At 51.0% G+C, this 22616-nt stretch overlaps 1 long non-coding RNA gene across 2 annotated transcripts in view; it reads left to right on the forward strand.

The window, feature by feature from the left end:
* LOC102154180 overlaps positions 1 to 9867 on the forward strand; it is a 268196-nt gene extending 258329 nt beyond the window's left edge. For both annotated transcript variants that reach the window (XR_005386524.1, XR_005386525.1), the window contains one exon: positions 9287 to 9867. This is a non-coding gene — a long non-coding RNA (uncharacterized LOC102154180). The remainder of the gene's footprint in view (positions 1 to 9286) is intronic.
* Positions 9868 to 22616: the final 12749 nt, after the last annotated feature.

Genomic DNA, 22616 nt, shown 5'->3' on the forward strand with positions numbered 1-22616 from the left:
GCCCCTCTGGCCTTGGAGATGGAAGAAGTTGTGCTTTATTTGGAGACTGAGGAGCCATGGCATGGGCTGTGGAAGGCCTTGTATTGCATTTATGGACATCAGAAGGTTCCTGGGAGGGGCCAGATGGGTGACTCAGAGAGGCAGGTGGGCCCTGAGGGACACTTCCCACCAGCCTGAGCAAGAGACAGGGCTACAGGACCCAAGACTGCAGAGCCAGCGCTCGCCTAGCACCTCAAGGCAGCTCACCAGGGGTGGAACAGCCCTGCCAGTTCTGCAAGCTAGAAGTTCGAAATCAAGGTGTGAGCAGCGCTGGTTCCTTTTGGGTGCTGGGAGGGGGTCTCGGTGCCAGGCCTCTGTCGTGCCCTTGAGCAGCTCCAGGAACCCCTTGGTGTGTGGATGGTGCTCTGCTCACGTCTTCATGTAATCTTTTCTCTCTGTGGATCTCTGTGTCCAAAGTCCCCCCCTTATAGGGACGCCAGTCATAGGCTAATGACCTCATCTGAACTTGATCACCTCCATAAGGATCCTATGTCCAAATCAGGTCACATTCACAGGTCCTGGTGACTCGGATTTCCACATCTTGTGGAGGATACACGATTCAAGCCATAACCCATGAAGGCTCAACTGCAGCAGAGAGCTCCTGGAGCGCACCCAAGGGCAGGACAGCAGCAGCAGGTGGGAAGCCACCTGCTCCAACCAGGCCTGCCTGTGGAAGAGGGGACCCGGGTCCTAGGAGCAATGGTCTGGGACTGCCCTTCCCCTGAGGACCGGGCATGTCAGCACAGGGCAGGAGGTGTGGAGGGAGAGCAGGGGCTCTGGGCAGGCAGGCCTGCAGGAGGGAGGGAAGGATGAGAGAGAGGCAGCGGGATCACCTCTGACTTGGCCTTCTCAGGAGGGAACGGGGTGTGCTCTAAGATTGGGGATTTCTGGGCCAGTGGGCTAGGGACACTGGCAGAGGGAAGCCCAGGTCATCGGGGTGCTGGGGTACACACGAGTGTGTGTGCGGGTCCAAGGGTCCGTGTGCGTATCCTGGCATACAGAACCATCCAGAACTGCGAACGAGTATCTGTGTGCGAGGAGGGGTGCAGGTGGTCAGGGAAGGTTTGCTGGGGAGCTGTTACCTGAGCTCCAGCTAAGCTTGGCTTTTGAGCCCTCATCAAAGTATCAGGTGGCCTCCCGTGTTGCCCCTCAGCCCCCTTAATCCATCTCCACCTGTCCCAAGCCCCCGGCACTCTGTCTCCCCCAGAACCGTCTCTCCGCAGGCTGCTGCGGCGGGCGGAAGGCCTGCTGGGTCCGGACGGCCGGGCGTGTGGTTGCTAAGCCTTCGAAGGACACATTTCAATCGGGCACATGCTAGTAGCTTATTTGTTATTTGTTTTCTCACTCATAATCCAGAAAGAGTCTGGCTGCTAAACTGTCCATGCTCATCGGGAGTAGAGGTTACCTGGGGTCTGGGCAAGATGCGGCCGGGGGCAGCGCCACTTGCTTTCTCAGCGAAGGGAGCAGGTTGGGGCAGCGTGCCTGTCAGCCCAGGTCTGGGTGCAGACAGTGAGAGTTCAGAGACACACAGACACTGACAGAGACAGAGAGACAGAGACAGAGACAGAGGGAAAGAGACAAGAAGCACCATGAGTTGGCATCAGTGAGATTTTGGATTTGGCCTGGAGCCTGCCTTTGGGGAAATTCCTGCAACTTCCTCCTACCTTTCCTTTTTTTAGGAAGCACTGGGGAAGGGTGGGGGGGTGGGGATCAAAGCTTCCCGGATCTCCAGCCCCAGCCTCCCCTCAAAGGGCTTTGTGAGTCTCCTGGGGATAGGGACTCCCCATTTCCTGAGCATGACCATCCCGCAGCCCCGGGACTCCTGCGGCACCCCCCATAAAATCCTGGCTCTTGAGGCTCCAGGCTAGGGCATCTGTCTCTCTTTCCTCCACAGGGCTTCCTACCACCGGTTGCAGATCCCAGGTTTGTCTCCTCTGCAGTCCCTGGTCCCTGCAAAAGCAGGGGGAAGCTGAGCTCGTGCCTGTTGATGACACTTCAGTGTGGACAGGGGTCGGGTGGTTAAAGCCACCATCAGTCTCTCTAAAGTGGGCTTTACCTGTGAGTCAAAGTCCGTTAAGGCTCAGTGCTAGGGGACAAGTACCGTGGGGACCAAGAAAAGAGAGTAGCCCTGGGTTCAAGGCCCTTCTCAGGGGCCTGTTTCCCATCCACAGGGCCAGCCAACTTCCATGGTGTTGGGGGGTGGCGGGGGGCTGAGAGGGCAGACCACAAGGGCTTGAGAAGCACTTTGCAAAGCTCTCAGCCCTGGGAGCATAGAAGGACTCTTTCGGGTTTTTAAAGGAAATATCAGTGCTGGAGAAGAAAGCCGAAGCCCAAATAAGCAAGTATTTATAAGTTTACAGCAAGGCTCACACTTTCCTTCTCCAGCAACACTCTGAAAGCCCCTTATGTTGTCCAGAAGGTCAGAGAGAAGCAGCCACTTTGAATGTTTAGTAACAGTTATTTACCAGGTTGCTAGCAAAATTGTGGCCCTATGGCACCACTGCAAACGGTTACATCGCTATCTCCATTTGGAAACGTTTTATCAACCTTCAGACTGTGTATATGCCTGATTGGAATGCTCCGTGGGTTCTGGGTTCTCTTTGTACGTGTGTATTTATATGTATGTGGAGATAGATTAGATAGATAGATAGATAGATAGATAGATAGATAGATAGATAGATAGATAGATATAGAATCCATCATCAAGGAGAGCTCTCTTGGGCTGGGGTACCTTGGGAGTAGCTTCCAGGGGTCCATGCTTTTTGCCCCACACTTCTCCTGCCTGCCATCAAAAGTGACAGGACAGAGCCACAGGCTCACAGGGAATCAGGCTGTGCCTCTAGAGGTAAGATTGATAGGAAAGAAGCCAAAAGTCAGTGTTGGGGCATGGTCTCCACCATCTGTAATAGTGATTATCCGAGAGCAGAGATTCTCAAATATTCTGACCTCTGGATCCCCTTTACATGATAGCTATTGATATTCAGTATGTCAGAAGTTAAAACTACAATAATCTAAAATATGATTCAGTTCATTTAAATGTGACAAAATAATAAATCCATTTGTGATGGTTGATTTTCTGTGTCAACTTGACTAGGCCTTTGAATACCCAGATATCTAGTCAAACATGACTCTGGGTATTTCTGGGATGATGATTTTGGATGAGATGAACATGTATTTCTTTATTTTTTAAAGATTCTATTTATTTATTCATGAGAGACACACAGAAAGAAGCAAAGACACAGGCAGAGGGAGAAGCAGGCTCCCTCCAGGGAGCCCGATGTGGGACTCGATCCAAGGACCCTGGAATCATGACTTGAGCCAAAGGCAGACTCTCAACCACTGAGCCACCCAGGTGCTCAGATGAGATGAACATTTAAATCAACAGACTGAGTCAAGCAGATTGTCCACCCTAAGGTAGGTGGGCCTCATCCAAACAGTTGAAGGCCTGACTAGACCAAAAGTCTGACCCTCCCCCAAGTAAGAGAGTTCTTCCTGCCAGATTGCCTTCCAATCACAAGATAGGCTTTTTCCTTTCTTAAAACTTGTACCAAAGCATCAGCAACCACTAGTACTAATACATAACTATAACCACCAATTGACAAGGATGGAGGCGAGAGAGAATAGAGCGATAAAAAACAATCTAAGAGAAGGAAGAAAGAGAAGGACTTGTAAGACTTCTTTATATGTCTTAGACATAAGTGATTTGCCAATATTTTCTCCCATTTTGTAACTTGTCTTTAGTTTTCTTGCGGTGTCTCTTGAAGAGTAGAGCTTTTTAGCCTTCGGACTGGAGCTGCCACTATATGTTCTGTTTCTCAAGCCTTCAGACTCGGACTGGAGCTACACCTATGCCTCCAGCTTGCCGACTCATCCCACAGATCTTGGGCTTGATCAGCCTTCATAATCATGTGAGCCAATTCCTTGTGATAACTCTCCCTCCCTCCCTCCATACACACCTGTGTGTGTGTGTGTGTGTGTGTGTTGTTGGTTCTTGGCTCTATTTGTCTGGAGAACCCTAATACATACTACGTGTCAACACAAATCACATTTGTTTTATGAAAAATGACTATATCCTTCTAAATCAAAAAAATGTAACAAGAAGCGTGGGACTGTTTTACAATTTTTTAAACCTCTTTAATGTCCAGCTTAAGAGAAGACAGCTGGATTCTCACATCTGTCCCTGCATTCCATCAGTTGTGATGTCACATGTCACGTAGCCTCTGGAAACATCTGCCGTATACGTGTGAAAAAGAGAGTGGCAAAGTTAACTCTCATATTAGTGTTATGAAAATAGTTTGCCTCCTTCAGATTGGCTGAAAGGTTCTCGGAGACTCCAGGGGTCCCCAGAGAGTAACACTCATCCTTGACTTAGCAAAGTCTAATGTTAATTTTTACCTTGAGTCTCTTCCTGGGCAATGCAACGTCTTTATGCTTTAATTCTACTTCCCTTCTTCCAACACGTATGCCTTTGTACTAGCGCGTTTCAATTCTACATATACTCTGAAGCTCCCAGAAGATAGCATTCTTAGTCTTTTCTGCAGCCTGTGTTCACTCAGCTTCATCCAAAACTTTACCATTTCATATACCTTTTCAAGTTTTCCTTGATCACTCTAGTTCATGATCACAAACAGAAATCAGTAGCTCTTGGAAGCTGTTTACCCCCTCACTATTTACCAGAGTCCTAGCCTTCAAAGTCCTTTTGTTCATTCCACATTCAGAAGAGACAGGTGCCCACCACGTACCAGGCACTATTCTTGAGCTGTGCTGCCCAGTAGAAACTTCTGTGGTTGGTGGACGTGTCCGATGTCTGAGCTGCCCCATAGAGTAGCCATCATGCAGCTCTTGAGCACGTGACATGTGGCTAGTACAACAGAGGAGCTAAATTTTCAACTTTATTTCTTTTTAATGAATTTACATTTAAATGGCCACACACGACTAGTAAGTAGCTACCCCGCTGAGCAGCACAGTTTTAGCTACTGCAGTGAAAATGGCTCAAACTGGAAAAACTCCCTGTCATCAGGGGGCTGATGCTCTAGCAGAGGCAGGTGGCAAGGAACAGGTTCTAGTCTAACGCTGAGCCCCCACCCTTGGCCTGTGCAGCCCAGAGGGGGCAGGGGGTGGGAGGGGGCCTCAATAAGCAAGGCTTGAACTGAATGAAGGATGAGGAAGAGGGGGAGGAGGAGGAAGAGGAGGGGGCGGAAGGGTCTGATGAGAGGGTTTGTTATCCAACAGAAATTGGAACAAACAGTGCCTTTTTTTTAAGATTTTATTTTATTCATGAAAGACACACAGAGAGAGGCAGAGACACAGGCAGAGGGAGAAGCAGGCTCCCTGCAGGGATGCGGGACTCAATCTTGGGTCCCCTGGGACCATGACCTGAGCTGAAAGCAGACGCTCTATCACAGGAACAGGGGCTTTTAAGGTTACAGTTCTGGTTAGAACTTACTATCTCGGTGATGTGGGGCAAGTCGCTGGATGTCTGGGAGCTTCAGAAACCCCATTTAGAAAGGAGCTGTGGGGGGGGGGCTAGAACCGACTGCCTGCTGGCACTCCCAAGGGGCCCCAGTGTTCCTCTGCCTCCCCCCCCCCCCCCCCCCCCCCCCCCCCCCCGCCCCAGCCCGTTCACTACTTGTGACTGCCCAATGCCCCCGGGCTGTAAACCTGCAGGCCATTAACTGGACCAGGGAAATTACTTCAAAGTCACAGAGGAGATGGGGCCCAGTAGGGACAGAGGGGTGCAAATGACAATGAGAGGAATGTGGCTTTTTTTCTGCACTGACCTCTTGCCTGAGAGTGTGAAGGGCCCAGGCACTTGCCCCCTTGACCCGGTCTCAGAGAGCACACAACCAGCCTGGCAGGAAGCAAGCCAGGGCCCAGGGCCTCCCTGCTGGCATCTGTGTGGACAGGTGTGGGCAGGAGATACCTTTTCGTGGACACTCCTTTCCTTCTCTCCTAGCACAGGGATCTTTAGGGAAAGAAGAGTCTCAGTCTTTCTTGTGGGTATAGCCTGGGGCCTCGGAAAGTACTCTGTGATCTGAGGGTGCAGCCCCAGGCTGTGGGAGCTGACCTGGCTCTTCCCTGAGGCCCTCCTCTGGCTGTTTCAGGGGAACCCCAGGGCTAAGTCAGGCCAGGCCCCCAGAGAAGGCAGTGAGCTAGGTGGTGGGCATTACCAAGCCCCTGGAGGGAGTGCAGCCCAAAGCATTCTGGGAGGGGGAAAGGTCAGGCTGTAGTGGAAAACGGAAAAACTGGTTTCAAAATCCGAGTCCATAAAACAGAAAGGAACAGCTTGCATTTGAGTGGGGCTTATGGCAGTGACCTCTTCCCACCTCTGTACCCCTTGATCAGAATGCCTTGATCCCCCACCTACTGCAGCCCCCAGTGCTTCCCTACCCCCCACCCTACCCCTGCTTTGCTGGCACTCCACTGGGGCTACCCCTGGTGGGCCCTCCCTTGTATCTGCACCCTCCCTCCACACCAGGAGCTTGCCACCTGGAGATGGACAGCCCATGTGCCTTCCAGGGTTTGCATCCTGGAGCCCATGCCAGGTGCCCAGCCCGACGCTGGCAAGAGCCAGCGTTCGGTGGCTGATGGCTAAGTGTCCCCAGATATCTGCCTTCCAAAAAGGAGGGCCGTGGGCTTGATGTCCTACACAGATTAGATCCAAGGGAAGGGAGAATAAATGTGTGGGAAATATCAGAAAGGGAGACAGAACATAAAGACTCCTAACTCTGGGAAATGAACTAGGGGTGGTGGAAAGGGAGGAGGGCGGGGGGTGGGGGTGAATGGGTGACGGGCACTGAGGGGGACACTTGGCGGGATGAGCACTGGGTGTTATTCTGTATTTTGGTAAATTGAACACCAATAAAAAATAAATTTATTAAAAAAAAAAAAAGATCTGAGGTGGGGAGCTCCCAGGTAATGCAGCTGCCCCAGCCCAGGAGCCCCTGGCTTGGAAGCGCCCTGAAGGAAGAGCCTAGGTCTGGTCCACTTCTCACCCGATCTCCGGTGCAAGGCAAGCTGGCACTTGGGCGACACCTGGCAAAAGCAGGCAAAATCGCCAACAGGGGTGGGCCTCCCACATCAAGATGTGAGACTCCAACAAGGTCATGGGCACTCCGGGGGTGGGGTGGGGGGGTGGGGGGGTGGGGAGGTGCTATTTGCGGCCTGCCTCGGCTCTCTGGCCTTCTCACCTCCCCCCGTGCTTCTTGCTGGTTCTGCTGAAGGGCCTGGCACCCCAGCCACATACCCCAGTGCTCAGGACACCCCGGCCAGCTGCAGGGCTCCACCAGCTGCTCGCGCACGCTGCTGGGCAGCAGGTGTCCCTGGCACTTTCCACAGGAGGGAACGGAGGGTCAGAGAGCTTCCAGCCCTCATCTCAGGTCCCCGCCCGCCGTCCCCCCCACAGGGAAGTGGGGGGCTGAGATTTGAGCCCTGCTTGGCCAAGTCCAGAGCAGTGCCTGAGTCAGAGGGCACACAAAGGACCTGACGGAAATGGCACAGGGGGCCAGGCAGACCCCAAACCGGACTCGAACACGTGCCGATGGGCCCTGCAAATGGGCAAAGAGCTTGGCAAGGCTCCAGGAGGGGAGCACAGCGGGACGGGCCATACAATTAACCTCACAGTCACTCCCTGAGACCAGAAACCAAGCCCGGCCAGGCCTCTCCTGACTCAGGGAAGAATGAGGCTCTGTGACCCCCGCCTCCTGCCTCCACTCCACCCTCCTCCACCTGCAGTTTATTCATGGAAGTCCAGGGTGAGATCCAGATGAGAGCCTCGTGTCATGTGGGGTCACACACTGGGCAGGGCAGGGCAGGCCAGGATCTCTGGGAAGCAGAAAGCCCAGGTCTAAATCCGGGGTCCTCCTCCTCCCAGCGGGGTGGCCCTTGAGCAAGCTGCTTCAGACTCGCAGAATCTTCTTAGTCCCAGCCCAGTCGCCCTTTGCTTCCCGGAGAATGCTGAGTTCCTTCTGGGTAAGTTCTTGGTGCTATAAGAAGAAACGAAGCCAATCCGGCTTGTGATGATGCCAGAGAGAAGAGGGCAGAGTAGGGTGGGTGTTCCCCACCAGCCCGCACGCAGGCACCCTTGCCCACGACAAACTTGCAGCCACCCACCGTGCCCAAACCCGTGGGCACCCCCGGGTCCGTGGCGAAGGCCAAACTGGCTTTGGGTCTCGGAGGTAGGGTTGTAGGGCAGAGGCTGTGCCCCTTGGGCAGAGGGATTATTTTGAGCTCTTATTTTTAAGAAGCAGCAGACATAGTCCTAGAAGCTTGGAAAACGAAGACAAGAGTCACCCTTTTGCAAGACACATTTACATGGATAAAGCAAATCTCCATTTGTAAGGGTGTCCCTCCCCGTCAGAGGAAGTGGGGGAGGCTCTAATATCTAGAAACTCAACGAATGGAGAGGAGAAGGCCTCCAGTTTATCTGCATAACAACCTTCGCCTTGTTTACCAGGCTTTCCCCCATCACCTCCTGGGACTGGCTCCCCCCACCCATCCATTATATATATATAATCAAACTTCAATAAAATATATATTATATATTTTATATATATATTTATAATATTTTATATATATTTAAAAATATATTTTATTGAAGTTCGATTTGCCAACATAAAGTCTAACACCCAGTGCTCATCACCTTCTTTTGTCTTCAGCTGGAGATGCTATTCTAGGTGGTGGCCCAGGCCACTTCAGAGAGTGGCTCCGTTTTCCTGGGTCTCTCCCTCGGATTACAGGAGGGATCCAGGTTCTGAAGCTGCTGTTGGGTTTTCTCCTATTAATCTGTCCTTTTATTGCCAGAGGGTCTCAGCCAAAAGCCTGGAAGGGTAGAGGGAAAATGCTCTTTCCACCCTGAGCAGCACCCAGGCCTTTGGTTAAGGGCTGGAGCCTCCTTTCCTCTCTCAGGCCTGCGTCCGCGGTGCTCCCTGCACGACCTGCCTCGGATCAAGTGCTCCTCTCCTCTCGTTGTCAGCTGTTGGGGCAATCTGGCTTTCCCACCGCTCATGTGATTTGTGTTGTGAATGTTTCTTTGACACGACCTGATGTGGAATTGGGGGTGACGAGACTGCAAGCTGACATCTGATTTCTCATCAGGGAGCAGGAGGCACCAGATGACGGATCTGGGGTACTGGGGCCTGCTGGCCTGCACTGCCCGTGGGGGAGTGGGTGGCTGGTGGTCCAAAGTCACTAAGCAAGGGGCTGTTAATTGAAAAGTGTCTGACACACGGCACTTGCACTTCCACAGGGCTTCATCCTTCCAACTGTGGCATGATGAGTGTGTTGGTGCAGGAATCCAGCCAGCCCTGGGTGGCTTCCACTGCCTCTGGACCAAGGCAGATTTCCTCAAGCAGGGCAAAGCACGTCCTTGCCACCCTTGACTTTAATCAGTCGCAGGATGGGAACCGATGGTAAAGTGACTAATGTTCATTTACAGACGCCGTATTGATTTCTGAGACCGGATCTTCCGCTTCCTTAGCTGGGATTGCGGCAAAGAAGTGGTTCCCTCTAAGACCCAGCTGGGTCAGTGTGTGGTTCAGTGGTACCTGGTGACAATTCAAAGTGTGCCTGTCCCATCTCCCATCTGTGCACATCACCCCTGATGTCCCTGCGGCGTGGACACCGAGCTGACCAGGCCGGGAGCCTCACGAACTGATGAGATATCAAATACTTTCAGTCACTTTGGAAGGAAATCACTTAAAAGACTGCAACTGTTGGGATGCCTGGGTGGCTCAGTGGTTGAGCGTCTGCCTTCAGCTCAGGTCGTGAGATCAAGTCCCGCATCAGACTCCCCACAGGGAGCCTGCTTATGTCTCTGCCTCTCTCTGTGTCTCTCATAAATAAATAAATAAATAAATAAATAAATAAATAAATAAAATCTTAAAAAAAAAAGACTGCAATTGTTGCCTCTTCTGCTTGGCCTCAAGTTGCTTTATATGTCAACTTGGTGATCTTTATTTGCCACAGATAAGTGGTGACTGTGGCTACCTTGGGGACCCCCTCTCACCTAAGCCTGGATGGAGAGATGAGGTAAGATGATGGCTCATGGGCTTTCCTAACTTTTAACCCAAGTGAGAGCTCAACCAAGCCTTTCCTGAGGAAGAGGGGGCCCACCAGCTTCCAGGCAGAGTTAGAAGCCCCTAGGGTGCTTTGTGCTGTGAGATTCCCAGGCAAGTAGAGGTGGAGACATTGGGGTAGAACCTAAAGCAACCCAAATGGGGGCAAGAGGTGGACACTCGGGGCCCACCACACATACCCAGACACCAGGGACAATGAGGAGAACCACAAGTGGGCTTGTGACACAACAGGGAAAGCCAAGAGGAGCAACCCAGCGTCTTTGAGTGGGGGCACATTGCAGGCATCAGAAGGGGGTGAGAAGTGGCTGCTACAGAAGTCCAAGGTGGAGCAGAGTGGCCAAGCCTCTTTTGGCAAGAGGAGACATGGACACTGGAATTGCCTTTTGCTTTTTTCCTTCTAGCTTAGCTTGCCAAAGAGATTTCTAAAACATGTGAGAGGGACACCGGGGTGGCTCAGTGGTTGAGCTTCTGCCATGGGCTCAGGGAATGATCCTGTGGTTCTGGGATCAAATCCCACATCGGGCTCCCCACAGAGAGCCTGCTTCTCCCTCTGCCTATGTCTCTGCCTCTCCCTCTGGGTCTCTCATGAATAAATAAATAAGATCTTTATAAAATGTAAGTAACTAGCAACCGTAGTCAACAGCTTTATTCTGTCTAGGGAATCCATGTCCTCTTCTAGCTGGTTGTCCCCGAGGTCCCCCCAGGTTTCTCATGTTACTAGTTGAGGTTGTGGAACCGATTTACGTGGGAACCTCATGGCTGGGAGCCAGAGTGCGGCCACCTCTGGGGCCACTCTTATTTCTGAGCATCCAAACTGTGCGCTCTGTTGGGGGACAGCTTTGGAGGCTGAGAGGCAACATATGTGTGAGCAGTGCTAGAAATTTCCGAAGGAAATAAGAGTACCTTTCCAAGCATTAGTGCACTTAAGTCTACAATCCGTTTTCCCCACTTTCAATATGGACTTTGACAAGAGAGATTTGTTTATGCTCTCATGACTCAATCTCAGTAAATTAGACTTGTCAAAATGACTTTTTTCAGCACAATAGAGTTTGCTGTATTTTTGACACCTGTTTTGTGGGGGGACTGTTGTATGTAAATAGCTGGGAAAACCAGTTATAAAGCAATATGATCACTGCTTTCTTTGAGATGGCATTTGCCTTTATAGGCACAGGGTTTCTTGTGGGGGTTGGAGCCTGGATTTTCCCTACAGCCCCTGGGGCCAGCCCCACCACTCTAGCCTCCTCTCTGGTCCCCCTGGGTCCAGACTGGCATTCAGAGAGCAAGGTGCCTTGACCCCCACATTTGCCTGTGCTATTTCCCTACCTAGAACCCTTCCATTTCTTTCCACTGTTTATGGGTTAAAGGCTGAGCCCTGCCCCCCACGGAGGGTCATCCCTAACCCAGTTCCACCCGGCCAGTCTGGCCACACCACCCTGCTTCCTCTATTGTTAATCGCAGCAAAGCTGGGTCTCTCAGGTGCCTTGGTCACAACAGCTCATTAGGCTGTCTCAACTGAGCACCACGTGTCACCACGCACTCCACAGGGGCACTGGGACCCTGAGTGTTCTCAACCCTGTCCTCCAGGAAGGGAACCCGATCAGATCACAGCAGGCCAGAAGCAAAGAGCTCATTTTGCTCAAAAGTGTGTCATAGTCCCAAAGAGGTGGGTATTGACAAAAGAGCCATGGTGTAGAAGCCAGAAGTCTGGGGTTCTAGCCGCTATCTTCTGCAAGTAACTCCTGGGGAGTTGGGATTGGGGGTTACTGGGATACCCCTCAAGGTAATTCCCTTCTCAGTGCCTGTTTCCTCATCTGAGAAATCAGAATATAATAACAGCACTTACCTACAGGGGTGTTGCCCTCTCCTCTTCCTGGATGGGTTGGATGAGTAGTCACGGAGGCTCAAGGATTCTTTTCCCTTCACTTTATGGTATATTTTGGGAAAAGGGGAACCAGGGAACCCCAGGGAAGCATTCACTGGTGGAATATTAATAACACATACACACAAATGTGCACAAGCATGCACACACACAGACCCATGTCCGCATGTGCACACACTTGCACACCCACGTGCTGGCACACATGCACGTGTGTCCACGTGCACATAGACTCACAGATGCTCTTGCACACAGCCGTTATCATCTCTGCATTTCTGGTCTCCGCAGGCTGGCGGCTACCTCCCTGCCCACCTTCCAGTCCACCATGCCCCATGGCAGGCCCCAGCCTGCAAGGGGAGACCAGTGTGACGGCCTCCTCTGCCTCTTTGCAGGGGCTCCAGTCCCAAAAAGCCTGGCCTGGGGCTTGATTCTTCTCCACTGTTCCTTCAGTTATTTCTCTTGTTCTACTTCTGCCATCAGGCGGGGCCCCATTGGGCAGAATCAGGGGACTGCTTGGATAGCCCAATGTCGTCATGCAGCCATTTGGTGCCACATTGGAGCGTGGAGCTGGAGCCCCTGGAGCTGCTGCTGGAAAGGCTCAGGGCGGCACTCCCAGCCCTGTCACTTGCCGCCCAGGTGATCGGCTAGAAACGGCGCCTGCTCCCCCGTCCCTGGTGCCCACCAAGGGAAGCCAAGAAGAGGAACAGTCCAGCCATTCCTAAACCATTGTGTCACTCTTGGAAATGTAGTCAATATGCCCATTTGAACCTCTGACTCTTGGTCTTTTCCTTTTTGTAGCTTGGAAAAACATTTTGGGTTCCAAGCCAAACACTTCTCCCACAGCCGTCTTTGTGAAGCACACATGGGCTTGGGTTTTTTTGGTTTTGTTTGATTCGTTTGTTCTAGCTTTTATTCCAACCTCACAGCAGCCTCTTCCACTTTTGTGGGGCTTTAGGGGCAAGCGTCACCGGTGGCCTGGGCATCGTGAAGAGCACTGGGTTTGAGTCCTGACTCTGCCACAAATCTTACGACCTGAGGCAAGCAAGGAGGCAGATGCTCAGGGTGCCCGAGGGACTGGGCAACAGAATGCAGGTGCAAGAATGCTATAAACCCTGTCACCACCTTTTCGGTTGTCATTATCACTCTTTTGGTGTTCACTATGTTTGGGGTCTAGTCCTCTGGGATCCAACAAGAGAAGCCTTCCACCATCCCATGGGCAGGGGGCACGTTTTTGGCTGAGGAGATCGCTGCCCCCAGACCGTGGTCTCCTTTGAGTGGCCTGCCCCAGGCACCCTGATTGGGCTCAGCCCAGTGTGGTTCTGAATCTTAGAGCTGAGCTGCCACCAGGGGCTTTTGCTCTGTTCTCTGAGTTCATGCGCTAGTTGCACCTAATCGTCAGCCCCATCCCCTCAGAGCCCACGGGGCCCTCACCGGGAGCACTGGTGTTAGCACCCACAAAGAGGCTGAGCTCCCGTTCCTTGCCTGCCTCGGCCTTCAGTCCAGCTTGCTGTCTGCCTCGATGGGTCCACAGCCCTCAGTTTCCCTTATTTCTCTTTTGAAAAAAGCAACAAATGGTTTCAAGTGCTTTCACAAGAGAATATAGGAGGGACATTAGGTTGCACTAGTATTATGTATTTGAGAGGCATTTTAACATTGAGTCCAGAAAATTCCTCTGGATGTTTATTTTTTTATTTTTATTATTTTTTAAAGATTTTATTTATTTATTCATGAGAGACCCAGAGAGAGGGGGAGAGATATAGCCAGAGGGAGAAGCAGGGTCCCTGCAGGGAGCCCGATGTGGGACTCGATCCCACGACCCCAGGATCATGCCCTGAGCCAAAGGTAGACGCTCAACCACTGAGCCACCCAGGCGTCCCTACAAAGAGAGTTTCAATGTAATCCCTTCAGATCAAAATGCTTTGCACACATTTGAAGAGAAGCTCTAAACAGCTTGTCAGCCTTCCTGTCCTCTCTGACCAAGGTGGCTGGATTTGGCTGAGATGCTCAATGCAGTGTCTGCTGGGAAACAATTCTCTGATACCTGCTCATCCGCCTGCTTTCCCACGAAAGAAGCCATTGTCCACAGCCTGCTAATATCAAGCGAACACCAGGAAACACAAGCTCTCCAAGATGGGTGCAGGCCTGGCTGGTTCTACTGCCTTGGATAAAATAGCTCTTTCTGGAACTTGAGCGTGTTCTGAGTGAGGTTTGGAAATGGTTCCTCCAAACCATTCTAAGGTGGTCAGGATGATGGTGTTTTGTTCTTCTTTTTTACGACTAACAGAGCTGAGATGGCCTTGCTGGCAAAACTTTGGTCTGAGCTCGGAAGACAGCCAGCACTGGCTCCGCTCTCACACTAATGGTGCTCGTGGTGGCTTTTCTCCTTCCCCTGGGACAGACTCAGGAAGAAGGTCTCCTCATCCTCTCAACGGTGGGACTGAATTTGCTCGGTCCCTGTCCCTCCTGACCCATTCTGGCCATTTGGCAAGGTGCAGGATGAGCAAGACACCTATAAGTCATCTCAGAACCAAACCAGCAAGTGTAATCTCTCTGTGACAGAGGTATGGCTCTGGAAGGAGGCTCTAGGGGGCATCTTTGGCAAAACACCAGCCCTACTGTGCCCTCGATTCTGGCTGAGATGGGATGGCCCTACACCCTTCAAAGCACAAACACGTACCGTTGCACTCTACAGGGGCCAGTCCAGGCCATGGCAAGGTCTGTGGCAGCAAAAGGCCCAAGTCCCTGGCTGATGTGAACACCGGCCTTGCAATCTTTGCATTAGCCACGGAGGTCTGGCTAGAGGCGAGCATGTGCCAGGACGCAGAAGTGACTTTGGTGGACAGGTATTACCCAGGTACTCCAAGTGTTTTACAGGTTGCAGCACAAGGCTGAGAGAAATATGCTCATTCTCTCATATCTGGTGCCATTTGCCATCAAGCTCGATACTGACCAGAGTCTGGGCTCTGGGCACAGTCAGTGGGATCTTCTTATCATCAGGGTACTACTGTGCTTACTCTGCTTGGAGGCTTGTCCGGCAGCTCATGTTCAATGCAAGTGCCTCTACCCTCAAATAGGCCCCCCTTAGAGCCTGACCATTCTTGTAACAAGCTACCGAGTGGCCCTGCCAGGAGCCACCTGCCCTCTTGATTCTAAACTCAGCCATTCACTAAACTCAGCCTGTGGGGACGAACTCCCAACTCTGGGCCGACTCCCATCCAGCTGGAGCCAACCCACTGTCAAAACAGGCTAAGCCAATTTGTTGAGGCTTTGCTGTGACTGAACACGCCTATTTTGAATGAGATTTAATTTAAATTTAAATCTCATTTGTAATGTCTCGGGGAGTAAGATTTTTCCAAACTGAGGAGATAAACGAGGTAGTCTTACCCTGTATGACAAATGGAATCACTGCTCTGAGTGATGCAGACTTGGCTGGGTGGGCTGTTTGTTTGTTGAAGGTGGCTGTCTCTGGATGATTGCTTGCTTTGTTTTAATCTCTTTTCCATAGCAGACTGGGGAGAGGTTACTTTTAACTCAAAGTGTTTTTTTTTTTTTGAGAGCAAATTGCTATTACCATCAGTCTATATCCTGCGTCTACCTGGTTGCCATGACAGCAGCTGGTACTCTGGAAGGGACGTTCTTCAAGTACAGGGGGATCAAGAGATCCAAGTGATCCCAGAAGATCGTCCAAGCTCCGGTGTTTCTGAACTGTCTGAACCAAAGATCAGTTTGTGGGAGAAAATATTTGCAAATTATAAATTTGATAGGCACTTGTATCCAGCATACGTAAAGAATCTGACAATAAAAAGACAAATAATCCAATTAAAAATGAGCAAGAGATCTGAATAGACATGGCTCCAAAGAAGATATGCCTGTGACCAATGAGCATACAAAGAGATGCAACTCAAAACCACAGGGAAAGAACACTTCACACCCACTGGGCTGGCTCGAAGTTTTTAAAAAGGAAAACAAGTAGCATGAGGATGTGCAGAAACTGGAACCCTCATCTGTTGATGGTGGCAACATAAAATGGTGCAGTCACGTTGGTAAAAGGTCTGGTGGTTCCTCCAAATTTACATGTCAAGTGACCGGATGGCCTAGCAATTCCACTCCAGGGCATAGACCCCAAAAGAACTGAAAACCTATGGCCACGCAAAAAGCTGTATGCAAATGTTCATGGCAACGGGATTCATAACAGTAAAGAGTAAAAGCAACTGAAATTTCCATCAGCCGAGGAATGTATAAACAAAATGTGGCTTATCCGTACTACAGAATATGAGTCAGCCATGAAAAGAATGAAGTGCTGGCACAGGCCGCAGAAGCTGAATGAGTCCCTTTATGCAAAATGTCAACCGTGGGGAATGCGCGGAGACACGAAGCAGACAAGCGAGTGGTTGCCCAGGCGCTGGGGGTAGGGAACACGGAGAGTACCTGATAATGGGTGCAGAGTTTCTTTTAGGGGTGACGGAGATATTCTGGAATGAGATAGTGGAGATGGTCCCACCACCTTGTGGACAGAGTAAAAAAAACTGTGTACACTGTCAAAGGGTGAGTTTTACGGTATGTGAATTCTATTTCGATCTTTAAAAATTGAATAAGCAAAGTAGAAAAAAGGAAAAAGACCAGTTAGGGACTCCTCACCGCCTATTGAAAACAAAAAATGCATGTTTGCTATTAACCTTGGTGACATCTGGGGCTCTGTGCCCTTTGGCCTCTGTTCTTTTCCACCTTCTAAACCTTGCTTTCTAAGGCCTTTTTGACCTTGATCTTTGCCTTCATCTGGGGGTGGAGGAAGGAATAACATACAGGACTGTGCCTCCAATAACTCGGGTGGGGCCACAGGGAGCAGTAAACCAGAGGGCTTGGTTGAGGAGGTTCCAGTCGTTTCTGTGTCACTCACTAGCTGTGACCCTGGTCAATCATCTCCCCTCACTGATCCTCGGTTTCTCCTGTGCAATACTGGATACTCGTCCTGCTTTGTCACCTTATCATGCTGCCTCTGGACCCTTTTTACTGAAAAAGGGGAGATGGTTTGGGTTTCCTATGGCTCAAATTGTCCTTCCCGGGCCAGCATCTGCCTTCTTGTCTGGCTACTCTGTTCCAGTGGAGCCTGGCCTGGCCCAAATGCCCAAGGAAGGGCACTCTAGCCAAGCAATCCTGCAGCCCCGTGGTGTAGACAGAGCTCTGTCCACACCTTGCCACCGATTCTGTGGTCTTGGGCCTGGCCTCCTGCTTTCCCACTCCTCCCAGCTTGGGGAGGGCCGGGCTGAGGTACAGCCGAGCCTGGAGCGCCAGCGGCTTGTTTGTTTGGCTCCCCTATGGGGATGGGCGATGAGGAGCTCACTTGTACCACTCTCCTGTGAGCACCCCTGTCCTGCCCAGCCCCCAGCGCCCGGCCCACTGAAGAGTACTTGCAGAAAAGTGAGTGTGCTAGGGGTTGACCTAAATACGAGCTAATTTTCCAGTCCCTCTTTCGTGCCTACAAGCAGATCCAAGTGGGGCTCTTTCTTGAAAATGTTGTCTTGCTGCAAAATATACCTAACATACCATTTATCATTTTACCCACTTTAAATGTCCACTTCACGGGTATTAAGTCCATTCCACGGCTGTACAACCATCCTCACCGTCATCTCCACAACTCGTTTCAATTTCCCAAACTGAAATTCTGTGCCCATTGAACAACAAATCCACCTCCCCCTGCCCCAGTGCCTGGCCCCCACCATTCTACTTCCTGCCTCTGCGAGGCTGACAGCTCTAAGTACTTCATCCAAGTAGGATCTTCAGCATTTCTTCTTTGGGGGACTGCTTATTTTACCGTGGCGCTGAGTATAATGTCCTCAAGTTTCATCCGTGTTGAAGCACGTGTCAGAACTTCTTCCCATTTTTCAGGCCGAATAACATTCCATATATATAGATATATCACATCTGGTTTATCCATTCAAGCTGCCTTGACATTGGGGTAGTTTCCAAAGTGGGTCTTTTTATAGAAAGAGTGCAATGGTGGGGGGAGAAGACACAAGGAAAATGGAGGGACCTAGGGCATCAGCCTATCCCGGGGCCCATCCCCTTCCCCTGCCTTTCTGTCTCCTTGCAAAGATGGGCTTTTGCTGAGGAAAAGGGAAATTGAGAGAGAAGAAAGAGAAGGATGTGAGGGACTCTCTCACATCTGTCCCCAGCCAGGCAGCAGTCACAGAGGCGAGCAAGGATCTGGTGATCCTTGCAGAAAGAGGCCTGCTGTGACCCCCTCCATTCTGGAAGCAATGCCCCCCAAACCTACCCTTCTAACCCTCCGTCACAGAAGCTTCGAGGCAAGACAAGTGGCCTGCCTGCCAATCAGAGAGCAATTTGGGAGGACAGGAAAGCTTCCCTCTGCATCTGACTCTACAAAGGTCTGTAGTATTAGCCCACTGCTGGGCTGATGCTGAGGTTCAGAGGATGAGAACAAAGCTTCCCAGGTTGGTCTGTGTTAATACATCACAGCCATTACACAATTGGCGATGGACTTTGAAAGTAGCCCATTGGCCAAATCGGAAACATCCAATTATATCCACTGTTGTCAAAGGGCAGCCTCCTCTAAAACTATCGGCCCAGGGTGCCGAATGTACACATACTTGTGGTGTCGCAACCCCACCCCCCTTCTTCAATCTCAGCCCACTTCCAGCACTGCGCGTTGACCCCCACCTCCACATCCACAACTGATGGCCTTCCTGAAACGCTTGCTGACCATTCCTGAGCCAGAGGACTCTGCCCTCAGTGGGTCCGTCCTGTGTCCTAGGGCCCCCTTTCCCATGTTCAAGACAGATGGGGAAGTGGTGGCTCCAAGGTCCCAGTGTCACAGCTCGTGTGTTCGTAAAGCACAGTTATTCTGCCCTGGGGGGTATTTCAGTTCATCTGGGAAGACTTTCTATCATGGACTGTGAGTGGCATGAGCACTCTGCCTGACGGGCCCAAATCCAGACGCGAGCTGCTAATTTTCTGATGAAGCCATCAGAGTCGAGAGTTCTCGTAGCTCCCCTAGTTCCTCAAGTTAATCATGCTTGAAAAAAGAGGGTTCGAGACACAAATTTGACAAATCTGCGCGTGGCCAGGCCTCTGGGTAAAAAAAGCAAAATGCTTCTCTTCTTCAGAGGAATGGTTTGATGGAAATGCCCATCAGCGGCTCCCATGGCTAGTGATTCAGATGGCTCAGCCTCCCCACCGGGAAGGACCAGAAGGAGGAGGATGCACTTTAAAGGTCAGAAAGCAGAGAGCCAGGTCTCAGGAGGTGCTTCTGAGGGGGACCACTTAACTCAGTACCATTTCCTAAGACCCTGGTGTGGACCCAGCACCATGGTGGGATGGTGAGAGGCAAGACCAACTCGATGGATTGGGTGAAGACTTGGAAGCAGACTGAGGGATGAGCGAGTGGGAGAGGCACCCCTATGCTCTAGCCGGCCAGGGACGCTGAAGAGGGCCTCAGAGAGCCCAAGCTGGGGACAAGAGCCCTGGAGATTTCATTGGGGCTCGCCCTTTGAAGCCAGCCACTTTTATTCTTCCTGGCCCGGTGCTGGCCCAGGACACAGATGGTGACAAGATGTGGGTTGCCACTAGGAGTCTCCTCCAGAGATGGGGGATCCTAATGCTCACACCTCCCCTGCTGTCTCCCCAACTCCCGCCCAGGACCTTGTTTTTCTAGGAGCCAGAAATGAGATAGCATTAGAGAACAAATCTCCAAAGTGGGAGCTTTCTCCGGCCCCTCTCTGGGGATGCTGATGGAGTGAGAGAAGAGGAAATGCAAGTTCAAGGGTCCCTCGGAACCTTTTTAAAAAAAAAATAAATAAATAACAAACTATTGAGAAGTACTGGGGAGGGGGCTAGTAGTTGCAGGAGAACCAGATAAGGGGACCCCTAAAAGGAGTACAAAATCACCCCGTTAGGCTAAAATGTAAATATAAGCCTCCACCTTAATAAAACACTCAATGAAATGAATAATTCAGTCTAGCCACGCCTTTTGTTTTGATCCTAAGTGGGAAGACTGTGGCAGCTCTTACCAATAGGCCCCCAGTGACTTCCTCTGTGGCCAGGACGTGCCCCAAGTGGTGGCCTCGGCCCCCGCCCAAGCCAACTGCATTCCCAATTAACACTTTTCAAAATGAAATTTAGGGTGCTTTTTTTCCTTCTTCCTAATGAGGTTTCTTCCTTCCCTGCTGTCTTGCTACAAAGCTTGATGCTGTCTGAGTGTGTTCATATGGTGCTCGAGTGCGTTATCTGACCTTGATTGGTGTTTGGGGAGCCAGTTAAATAGATTACATGGGGGTTACCTTGGCAACTGTCTTCGCTGATTTAGCAATGCAGTTCATTCTTGGACACAGGACTCTCAGGCAACTCTGCGATCCCACCGCTGTGCGTTAATCATTAACACAGAGTTGGACATCGGCTCTGCCAGCCAGCAGCCAGGACGGGGCTGGGGAAGGGCTGGACAAGTCTATTTAGCTATGAGTGAGGTGGTCACCGAGTGGGCCCTAAATGTGGGGCCCCAGAAGAAGGAGGGGGCCAGGAGCTCTCCTTAGATCTCTGTCCCTTTGCCCATAGTTCTCAAGGGTGTTGAGGAAGATCACACAGATCCATCCATCGGGCTGTAGATAGGTTGGTCAGGGAGAGGCTGCCCAGGCTTACTTCCTCCCTAAACCAGCAGGGTGGCTCTGCTGGTTCTGGTTGTGACCTGTGGCCAGTATGTGCCTCTGGCCCCACAGGGCAGTGCAGAAGCAGCGACCAAAGCTCCGAAGCATTGGGGCACTGGTGCCACTCTGCTCCTCACACATGGTATGACTTTGGACAAGTCACCTCACCCACTGGAGCCTCGGTTTCCTTTTCTGTGTATAATGTGGGACTGAAGTAGTGCCTCCTTCCTAACACTGGTGAGGACACATGAAGCACCTGGCACCTGACCAATGCCAGTGATGATTATTACCTGGCTCTGTGGCTCACAGAGTGGATATCCAGTCATTGTATGCTGAAATAATTTTAATTATTTCATCTGAAGCCAAAACTCACCCTGTGCCAAAGTAATTATTAAGTCTATTTTATGTTTGAGGCTAAGGCTCTGAGTGGCTACCTTGTCCAGGTCGTACAGCTGGTAAACTGGGATTAGAACTCCAGTCAATCTGATCCCTATCTTGGGCTCCAGAAGGGTGTCTGCCTAGGAGTAGTCAGGTTGTAGAGCCAGAGGGGCCCGCTGCTCCCCCCGGAAGGTGCATTAGGAAAGTGGCCCCTCCTAGAGCTGATGGTTTGAGGCCCAGGGTGGAAAGCGACTAGAGAACTAGCCCCACAGCATACAACCTGTCTAAGCTAATAGACTTAGATCACAAGGTAGACATCACCACCCAGGCAGAGACCTTCACCGCCCCAAATGCTCTGGCTGCTGGGACTGTTCCTTGTCTTCTCAGCCCCAAAAGGAAAACGAGAAGATTATGCTCAATAAACCCACATACCTGTAACACACTTTGTGGTTTGCTAAAAGGTTCATATCCACTTTTTCCTTGACCAATCCAAAGCCTCGGGAGGGAACAGAGCAGAGAATCATCCTCCCATGTCATTAGCGAGGGGCTGAGGGCAAGCAAAGTTACCTCTTTGGGCACCACCCGTGCATGCAACTCACATTTCATTATGAGTAGTAGATGCCTCAGTGTTAGTGGAGCTGAAAATGGGCTTCAAAGACAAATCGGCAGACCAATGGCTTCCCAAGTGTTGGAGTTTGTGCCTGTCCAAGCTGGGAGCATCCTTGGAGAGTCGCCATCTGAGCCCTGGATTCTCTTCCTTGCTTACCTCCATGTCAGGGCAGCCGGGGAATGAGCTAGATTGAGTGCGGTTTAGGAAAGAGCTTGCATTGCTTTGGCAAACCTCACATGCCTGCTGCCCCCTTAACCCATGTGGTACAGGTAAAGAGCATGGGCTTTAGATCCACGCAATGCTGAATTCAAACTCTGACTTTGCTCTGCACTCACTGTATTGTTTCCTCCCTGTGAATCAGTTTCCTGGGATAATAGCTACTTTCCTAGGTTGTTAGAAAGAATGGAGGTAATGTATGCAAATTACTTTATAATGTAGGTAATGGAATACTCTTGAACATTTTTTTCAGCAAAAGTAGCATGAGATGTGTGTGTTAAGAGCACATGAATTGCTACAAAGAGCATAGAATGCATGGGGGAAGGGAGGTTTGGAATAATCCTGGTAAAAAAGATGATGGCTTGGACCAAGTCAGTAGCAGTGGGCCTGGAGAGAAGTGGGTGTCTTCTGTATTTTTAGGATGTAGAATGGAAAGGACCAGATGAGGAAGGGAGAGGAGTCAATGGTGACAGCTTTCTGACCTGACCCACAGTGGGGGTTGTGGCGTGATGGTGCCAGGTACCAGGATGGGAAGACCTGGGGAAGAGGCAGGTTTGAGGAAGGGGAAGGGAGGTGATGAGTTCCACTTGGGACAAGTTGGTTTGAAGGCTCTGTAGCATGTCCAGGAGAGATGTCCAGGGGACAATTGATTACATAGACGCTGAGGCTTAGAGTTGTGGATAAATTGTTCAGAGAGAGTGGGAACATCAGGGAGCCCCAGAAGCGTTCCAGGCCGGGGCGTAACATGATTTTATGTGCAACTC

Source organism: Canis lupus, chromosome X (genome assembly GCF_011100685.1).
Source record: "Canis lupus familiaris isolate Mischka breed German Shepherd chromosome X, alternate assembly UU_Cfam_GSD_1.0, whole genome shotgun sequence".
Lineage (NCBI taxonomy): Eukaryota > Metazoa > Chordata > Mammalia > Carnivora > Canidae > Canis > Canis lupus.